Source organism: Alosa pseudoharengus, unplaced genomic scaffold (genome assembly GCF_046254945.1).
Source record: "Alosa pseudoharengus isolate Yale_2024_CS ecotype anadromous, Long Island Sound unplaced genomic scaffold, YU_APseudo_1.1 YU_APseudo_1.1_scf_19, whole genome shotgun sequence".
In the NCBI taxonomy this organism is placed as follows: domain Eukaryota; kingdom Metazoa; phylum Chordata; class Actinopteri; order Clupeiformes; family Clupeidae; genus Alosa; species Alosa pseudoharengus.
In genome coordinates, this window is record NW_027468657.1 from 31247640 (window position 1) to 31257109 (window position 9470).

A 9470-nucleotide genomic window follows, 5' to 3' on the forward strand; every position below is an offset into this window, starting at 1 on the left:
TCTGTGCTCTGGTGGTAAATCCATGCTTTCATGTCCTTACAGAACACTGTGGGAATGCTAAATGACCATTCATATTTGAAATGTCATTTCCCATGCATTTGGAAGACAACAAAAGGCCACAGAGAATGCAATTTTTTATCTCGCATCACATTTCATCTGAGGAGGAGCGGGATGTTTAAAGAGCTTTTTTTCCCAGGATCCGTGCCTGATTTCCTCGGAGGTATGAGCCGATGCTTTTGTGAGAGGCTGTGGATACATTTCCTCTCCCCACTGTTGGAACGGAGCAGCGGGAAGGCCCAGGCAACAATACGAGCCTTTATGCGTTTCTTAAAGCACAGCGAGGAGCTCCTACACAACCAGAGGAGGAGAGCGGCGCAGTGATCCGCGAGCGGTGGCCGTCAGCCATGCGGTTTGACCTGAGAACGTTTCCCGAAAGCAGACACTTCTCACACACGAGGCAGATCATGGGGGTGGTGGCGGTGGTGGTGGAGAGGGGAACGGGAGAAGAGAGGAACCATTCTAGGGGGGGAAACTGGTTCAGTCCTCGAGGAGGGAGGAGAGGTGGAAAGGCCAAAGACAGCAAGGGCTGCATTGTCCTGAACACGTCACATAACTGACAATGCTGGCATTTGCCAAATCCCTTAATTATGGCAACTCTCTCAGATGTCACCGCAGAAAGCTCTCACATGGCGAGCCACGGCAAGAGGAACATCAGGACTGGGACGAGGAACACTCGCCTGGGCATTTAGAGAACATGAAAGCTACAGCATTAACGTCTAATTTGGTGAGAGGCTTAAATTGCTGTGTGGGCATATGGTAATTACATATACTGATATGCTTGGTAACCTCTTCCCCAACCGAGGACGCTTATAATCCATCAGTCCTCCTCAGGAAGTGAACTGCTGCGGGATGCAAATTACCAGCTGGAGATTCATGGGAAAAAGGAGAAGAGTAATTAGTTACTTCTCTGAGCGAAAGCCTTCCCCCCATTAACTGGGTTTGTAACTGTGCTAAGAGGAACGCATTGCAATTAGCTTATGGATGCTCTTTTGTGATTGCGAGGATTGAAATTGAGAGTGGTGACCTTATGTCTAACACCATATGCTTATGACAGACTGTTCCACCCTCCATCAACATAATTAACACTTGGGCAAGGTCAGACTCATGTTGAATATACTGAGAGCAAATTACACTTGTACATTGCACGAGAAATATAAAGAAGCATCCATGATCAAAGACATCTTTACATGTACTATATAAAAACTGGCACCGAAGCGCTGAAGCATACCACAGAGAGCTTACAATTCCTGGCCTGAAAACGTCATTAAAATTGGGGTTGAAATACTACCAAACCAGTTTTTTTTTTTTACAAAGAGCCTCCAATTTGATAGAGACATGGTCTCAGCTTTGAAATAAACTTCAATCCCACCACGCCTCACATCTAAGTGATGGCAGCACAACAGTCACGGTGAGCTTAGGAACTTAAACAGGAGGAGCCATTTTTCTTTGTAACCTTTGCCTAGGTTTCCCCATTACCTCTGCCAGTGACATCTGAAGACGTCAAGGCAGCTACTCCATAGGGTGGGGAAATAGAAAGGGACACCATGAGCCACATACTAAATCCCTTCCAAAGGAACAGAAAGATTTCCTAGCAATCACCAACTCTTTTAGTATTTAACATTTTGTCAAATCATCCATTTTGACTATTTTGGCTGACACTTTTCAGTTTTAAAGTTGAACTTGTCCTGGATATATGACAATATGCCAGTAGTACTCCTCTACATAAGTTATATTATCATGTATTTATAAGAAAGTGGTAGCTGCTGTCATGGCAACTTCCATTGATTCAGGCCCCAGCTGTGGGGCAACTGGCTGGGGTACCTGCATCGTACGCCGGCGACCCGGGTTCAATTCCCGCCCCGTGGTCCTTTCCGGATCCCACCCCTGCTCTCTCTCCCATTCACTTCCTGTCAATCTCCACTGTCCTATAATTAAAGGCATAAAAAGCCCAAAAAATATACAAAAAAAAAAAAAAACTTCCATTGATTCAGTCATACTGGAGACACTTGTGCTTTTGTGATGCTGCAACTAATCAGTGACATTGTTAAAGCATGTTTCTAAATCTCCATTGGTATTACCAATCGGTCTACCTCCACTCAACACCTTCTCCTCTCTGGAGGTTAATGAGGCCACAGACTCGCTCTGCTCCACACTGAGCTCGTGTCTAGACGAGCTGTGCCCTCTTACCACAAGGCCAGCTCGATCCAAACACTCTCATCCATGGCTAAATGATACCCTCCGATCGCAGCGCACCAAACTCAGAGCCGCGGAGAGGAAATGGCACAAATCCAAACTAACTGATGACCTCAAAAACTACCAGACACTCCTGACCTCCTTCTCAGCCAGCATCACTGCTGCTAAGACGGCTTTCTACAATGACAAAATCAACAGCGCTACAGACACTCGAAAGCTTTTCTCAACCTTCAAATCGCTACTCAACCCTCAGATGCCTCCTCCTCCATCCAGCCTTACTGCAGATACCCTCGCCTCATTTTTTACAAACAAAGTGGCGGCAATCAGCAGTCAATTCTCTACATGCCCACTCAACGCATCTGACTCAGATACCGCACTCCTACAACCTCTAGGGACTGCTAGATCATCTTTTTCAGCATTCACGCCTCTCTCCGAGAATGAAGTATCCAGACTCCTGACATGCAGCCGTCCTACCACATGCTCGCTGGACCCTATACCCACGAGCCTACTTCAGTCCATCAGCCCGACCATCGCACCAGCTATCACACACGTGATCAATGCCTCGCTAACCTCCGGCACATTTCCAACAGCGTTCAAAATGGCCCGGGTAACACCGTTACTTAAGAAAGCTTCTCTCAACCCTGCTCAAGTCGAGAACTACCGCCCTGTCTCACTCCTGCCTTTCCTATCCAAAGGCATTGAACGAGCAGTCTCCAAACAGGTCTCTGACTTCCTTTCACAGAACAACCTTCTGGATCCAAATCAGTCTGGGTTCAAAAGCGGCCACTCTACCGAAACGGCTCTGCTGTCTGTAACAGAAGCCTTAAAAGAAGCCAGGGCGACCGCTCGGTCATCAGTACTCATTCTGCTTGACTTATCGGCTGCCTTTGACACGGTTAATCACCGCATCCTTCTCTCTATACTCGCTAACATGGGAATCTCCGGTTCTGCTCTCTCCTGGTTTGAATCCTACCTCACAGGACGCTCGTTTAACGTATCATGGCTTGGTCAGCTATCTGCACCTCACCATCTCACCACAGGGGTCCCCCAGGGCTCAGTACTGGGCCCCCTTCTCTTTGCTATCTACACCACCTCCTTGGGACAGATTATCCGTTCGCATGGCTTCTCATACCACTGCTATGCAGACGACACACAGCTCTATCTGTCCTTTCCACCTGATGACCCCTTGGTTTCAGCACGGATCTCGGATTGCCTCTCAGACATAGCTACATGGATGAAGGCACACCACCTCCAGCTGAACCTCTCAAAGACTGAACTGCTGGTCCTCCCAGCTAAACCTACCATACACCACGACATCAACATCAAATTTGACTCCCTGTCTGTTTCACCTACCAGGACTGCAAGAAATCTAGGAGTTGTTCTCGACAACCAACTAAACTTCTCAGATCATGTTGCCTCAGTCGCCCGGTCATGCCGTTTCGCACTCTACAATATACGGAAAATCAGGACTTACTTAACTCAAGATGCCACCCAACTTCTGGTTCAGGCAATAGTCATCTCACGACTCGACTACTGCAACGCCCTCCTGACAGGTCTCCCAGCCTGCGCAGTGAAACCACTTCAGATGATCCAGAACGCGGCGGCGCGCCTGGTCTACAACCAACCCAAGAGGGCGCATGTTACCCCGCTACTCATCCAGCTACATCGGCTACCTATGGCGGCCCGCATAAAATTCAAGGCTCTAACGCTTGCCTACAAAGTAGTCTCCGGTTCTGCTCCCACCTACTTGAATGCCTTCATACAGACATACGCTACCTCCAGACCGCTGCGCTCCTCAGACGAACGACGTCTAGCTCTACCTCCGGTACGCTCAGGCCAATCCAAACTTTTCTCATCTGTTGTTCCTCGTTGGTGGAACACACTGCCAGTTCCTACAAGGGCAGGGACATCCCTCTCCATTTTCAAAAAACTCCTGAAGACCCAGCTCTTTAGAGAACATCTCCTCTCATAGCAACACTTACAACAAGTCTTGCTGATCCTAGCACTCACCAGCCGTCTTAAACGGACACGTAACTGTTAAAAACAGCACTCACTGATGCACTTATTCTTACTGTACTTATTCTTATGTTTTTAAATTGTCCTAATATTGTTGAGAATTGCTCTAAAACTTAAACTGTTTACCATGTTGTTAGTCGCTTTGGTTAAAAATGCGTCAGCCAAATGTAATGTAATGTAATGTAATGTAATTAGCAAGCTGCTTCCTTCCCTACAGTGTTTAAAAGAATATATGGCTGCACTTTATATTAAGTGTTCTTAGGTGGAATGCAATCAGTACACGTTGAGAGGCTTCTCAGCCCCTGCACCACCCTGTTTGGTTGCCTGGCATGATAAACACAGGACAGACAAAACATAGGGGAATAATAGTATTGTGTATTGTCTAAGCTCTCCCAGCAGGAGTATTACAGCATTCCTCGTGCGACGCTATTTTTGTCAGATAGGGGGGTGACGTCGCTGACCCTTTGTTGTGGAATGTGTGACAGGCTGTCCAAAGGATTCAATCTGCCGCTGGACTTTCTATGAAAATGACACAATGGAGCCGCATTCTCTGGAGGCAGTGAGCAAGTGTGTCGAGTAAGATCGTGCTGGCCTAGTCAAGGGGAATGAGACCAATCAGGCCTGTCTATAAATAAGGCCGGAGGACAGAACAGAATTGAGGACAGTTGCTGCTTGGCTGAGGAAACGTGATCTAGAATTTGTTTAGAGATCGCTGGGATGTGCGTGTTGTTATGACAGCTGGGAGACTGATGAATCTGATGTCTACTGGTTTGGCTGCCTCAGCAAAACCCTCCACTACTCTACCTCTGCTATATGGATGTGTGAGATATAGAGAGTCATGTGACATGTCATTCACTCGTGCTAAGTGTTGGACAGGGGTGGGCCAGAGTGCTGCCAGTGACGGAGAGCTGCTGGTGGTGCACTGACGGTCTTGAAGAATTTGTGGGAGGCCATCTTGTGACCTGCCCTGACCCTGTCCCATAACTCGTCCCGACCCCGCAGTTATGCAGCGGTCACCGTGGGGATCACAGCAAAGAACTAAGGAGGAGTTCCCATAGAATATCTAAGCTCTGAGGAACATGGCTGCCGTCTTCAGCTGCAAGAAGCCTTGGCATCCATCTATATGACACTAATGTGCATTGTGGCTAATGGGTTTGGCTTTAATGGGTTAATGGGTTAATTAATTCAGCTGAAGAATATAAGATGTTGCACTGTGTTTACATTATAGACGCACGCAGCATCCACTCACCAGCTTAATGACATCAACAGCTTGTAGAGTGATGATATTAAATCCATAAATTGCATCAATCCCCTGTGGAATACTAAAATGTATGTTGTTTTAGGTTGGGAATGATGCATTCATTTTCATTAGCTAAAGGATGTGTTGTTAACACTCTTCATTTCTCTCCATATTCTCACATCATGGAAATGTTTGAAACAGCTAAGCCAAACTATCACTGTGACATCACCACACTGGCAGTGAGGTGAGTCTGGCAGCTAGCAACATAACAAAAGCTCTGTGTTAATTGCCATGACAGCTTGCCCAGGTCAACACAGTCTTGCCCAGATGCTCTACACTTTCCATGTATTCATCATTCAGTGACATTTGAATGAATAAGTGAGGACGGGGAACTGAAATAAGAGTTTGAATCACCATGCTAAAAATAAAGCCTACCATAACACTCTGCATTCTTTCTTCACAAGGCAAGAACTCAGACTGTTCCATTTTAAACACCTTGTTCACTGATAATACTCAATAAATAGAGTTCTTACATAAGATAGGCCATGTGAAAATACGCAATGGTAGAGCAATAATAAATGGCGTGCTCTGTTATCACCAGTTTAACATGATACCTCACAATTAAGCTAACATTTTAGAAAATACATCTGCAGTAACACTACACAACAATAACATACTGTTTGTAATTGTAATTCATGTCCTGTCCCATAAAACAGATGAACGAGATGTTTATTAAAATGGCAGTTAATCTTTCGGTCCTTGATGCTGTGCATCGCACAAAGTACTGGTGTCTGGGCACAGCGGCGACCCCAGGACCCTCTAATTGAATATTAGCCCCCCGATGAGCGGCTAACTACATTGATGGACTCCAACCTCATTTCCTGCTGGAGCTCTGGCATGGCAGCTGGGGACTTAAGACACAGCCTGCTGCCACTCAACGCAGATATGTCCCGCAGCCATCCCACAACCTGTGTGGGACTACAATCCCAACGACACAAATAGAAGCCGCACTGCCTTCTAGAAATAAAAATTTGACACAGCAGCTCACCCGTAGAAAATTACCTCATGTGCTTCTCATATCAAGGATATTTTCTCCCTCCTCGCTTTCTCTTAGAGGACACTCAATGGTGAAGGGAAAATGCAAATTTGGACTTGAGATATATGTAGCCACACAAAAAGACTTGCAGAGGGGAAACAAAACAAACCAAAAAGAAAGAAATCCTAAACACTCAATTGGGCTGGAGGGTGCATTTCACACTCACACTAAAATAGAACCTCAGGGTCTGAATGTGGTGGTTATTCCGGGGTAGCTATTTCACTAAATAAGGGCAGGAAGCTACAACAGCCAAGCATCAACAGTGGTCAAAGCTGAAACAACACCAAGGACGGCCTGCTGTTTTTAAGAGGCTCCTTGCACTGCACAGTGTGACTCTAAAATGCATCAGTGGGCCAGAACAGTACTCTGGAGAGTTGCTGACAGATACCTGACATCCTAATACAGGGTGCTTCCTCTTGGGCAAGGCAGGAACTCTGAACAGCCTCATTAAAATTCAAACAGCGGTTGCCTCCGTAAACAAAAGGCGTGATAAATGGCAGTTAACCACAGACGAAACAGCATGGCAAGAAGAGGAACTCCATGATGGATGAAAATCTTGGCTGAGGTGGTAAGCGTCAGAGAGTCTGAAGTTAAAACATGAATAATTCATAGAATAACTTGTACACTCCAGTACGAAAAACAAAATTCGAAATGAACATCTCTTTGATAAATATGGTCTTCCTTAACTGAAATATTTATTACAAAAAAATGCACCACCATCCTCTCATTCTCATCATAGCACTGATCAAAAAGACTATGTTAAATGTAAACCCTAAATGTACAATTGAACAAACATTACCTTAAGGCTTAAGCACAGAACACTTTGGAAGGCCTGGAGCCAGAAAATATGTGCATGTCTGTTCCCCTGTGATGTCAGACCTCATAATGGAGCTCCAATCTCCTCTAATGGTGCTTCAATCATGGCTCAACACACTGATTGGCTATTTACAAGCTCTTCATTATGGTAGAGCAGTCTTTAAAACACCTTTTAGAGTCTGTTCAAACAACCAGAACTTAATAAAAACAATAAACTAACACTCTGTTCCAGTAGTCGCCCATTTAGTCACACAAGAAACCCATAAAACAAATGCTTAGTGGTGCTGATAGGATGGATGTAAAGGGAAGTGATCGCAACTCACATACTCTTACACAGTTGTCTGTATTCAACTGACAGTATATGCCTAGCTGTAACTGCATGAAGAACAACACAGTATTTTCATTACCACTTTGATTACCACTTACAATTGCATGTTTCTCTAAGGTGCTACCTACCCCCTGAGTTGGAGGGAGCTGATGTCATGTTTGTTGAAAATATTCTATGTAGCCTACAGAAAGCTATGAAATTGCAAGGGTGAAAGAGTTTATCCACAGCATCACACTGTGTGTGCGTGTCCCCTTGGGCACAAGGCGGGGGGTAGTGGTTCATAACTCACACAGCGACTCAAGCACAATTGAGTCTGACAGGTGATGCCCTTCGCATTTGTTCCGTGCACAGGCAAAGACAGGGCGGGTAAAACTAAAGCAAGCAAGAGAGAGTGATAAGAAGGAGAGCGAGAAACAACTCCATTCTGTCAAACTGGTTCAGCTGTTCATAGAAGAGATAACAGACCGAAAGAGAACTCATAAGTTTAGCATCGGTCAGTGTATTCCAGGTCATGTGATTCAATTACAATTCTTTCTACTGGAAAGAAATTATGTATGACCCTGGTCAAAAAGGTAAACATGCACACATTCACTTTACCACGGCACAGACCTTTCACTGAGGGGAAATGAGGCGCCTATGAATAATAACTGAGTAGTAACGTCATATTGTAGACCATGCACGTTTAGAAAAGCACAGCACGTGCTTAAACAATGGGGTGTCAATGGCAAACGTTAACGGTATACACATTAGCCCGAATTTTAGCCAGACACATTTATAGTAGTTTTTCCAAAGATGGTTTGTATTTGAGTCCAAAATAAGACACGGCACTTTTTACCAGGCAACACCCAATGTAGGCTACTGTAGCCGTGTACAGTGATAACAACGTTCATACACATTTCATTACACTGAACCGAAAAGGAATGCTTTGAGATAATTGTACAGTAGTCTTAGTAAATGTCTGAACAGTTCTCATGGGGACTAAGTGCATGGTAAGTATTTGGATGACTACTAAAAGGCTATTTACAATTTAACATGGGTTAAACACGCTCGAACACTGTCAGAAGAATACAGTAGCTTACCTCGACTGATAGTGACGCCCCTCTGTTGACTTGATGTCTTGGGTAGCTACAGTAACGTTGCACTGGCTGCAAAGATAGCGATGGAGATGAGCGCAGAAGTTAAGCGAAACTGGTAAGCACACACGGTAGGACTAAACTGTATGTTTCATTCTGCTTGTTCAAAGGTTTGACGATGCTTCAATAACATCGGCTCTTTCATAATAGGACATTTGACTGCTTACTATAGGGATGTCCAAGTCTACAACTACGCAGTTGACGGTGCTCCTACTCCGTGTGTTCCAAAACTAAGCACTCCCCGAGGACACGTGACTATCCCACGAGAATAGCTTTCATCCCCTCCCCAGCAGCTGGGATCAATTACACCGCTGTTTCACTTCAACAAACTCGGGCTCTTTCGCGCTCCGTTCATGACTCGCTGAGACCTTTTAAATTACGACCTTATCTTCAGACCATTACATTGTAGTAGGCTATTTGTTATTGCACTCCTATAACACGGTAACCCGTCCGTCAAAGTCAATTATTTTGCCATTGGCATTCTCTTCACTCAATGAAGAAGCTGTCAATAGCTAGTGCGCTTGCGTTGATGAATTATGTAAATTGAACTTGATTAAAAATACATTTCCATTTATGTCTACACAGCCC

The 9470-nt window shown here is 45.1% G+C and overlaps 1 protein-coding gene across 3 annotated transcripts in view; it reads right to left on the reverse strand.

Moving 5' to 3' along the window:
• The window catches only part of mid2 (midline 2), a 98238-nt gene extending 89130 nt beyond the window's left edge, over positions 1–9108 (reverse strand). For all 3 annotated transcript variants that reach the window (XM_076292377.1, XM_076292375.1, XM_076292374.1), the window contains exon 1: positions 8829–9108. The gene's annotated coding sequence lies outside the window, so the exon portion shown is untranslated. The remainder of the gene's footprint in view (positions 1–8828) is intronic.
• Between the last annotated feature and the right edge of the window lie 362 nt (positions 9109–9470).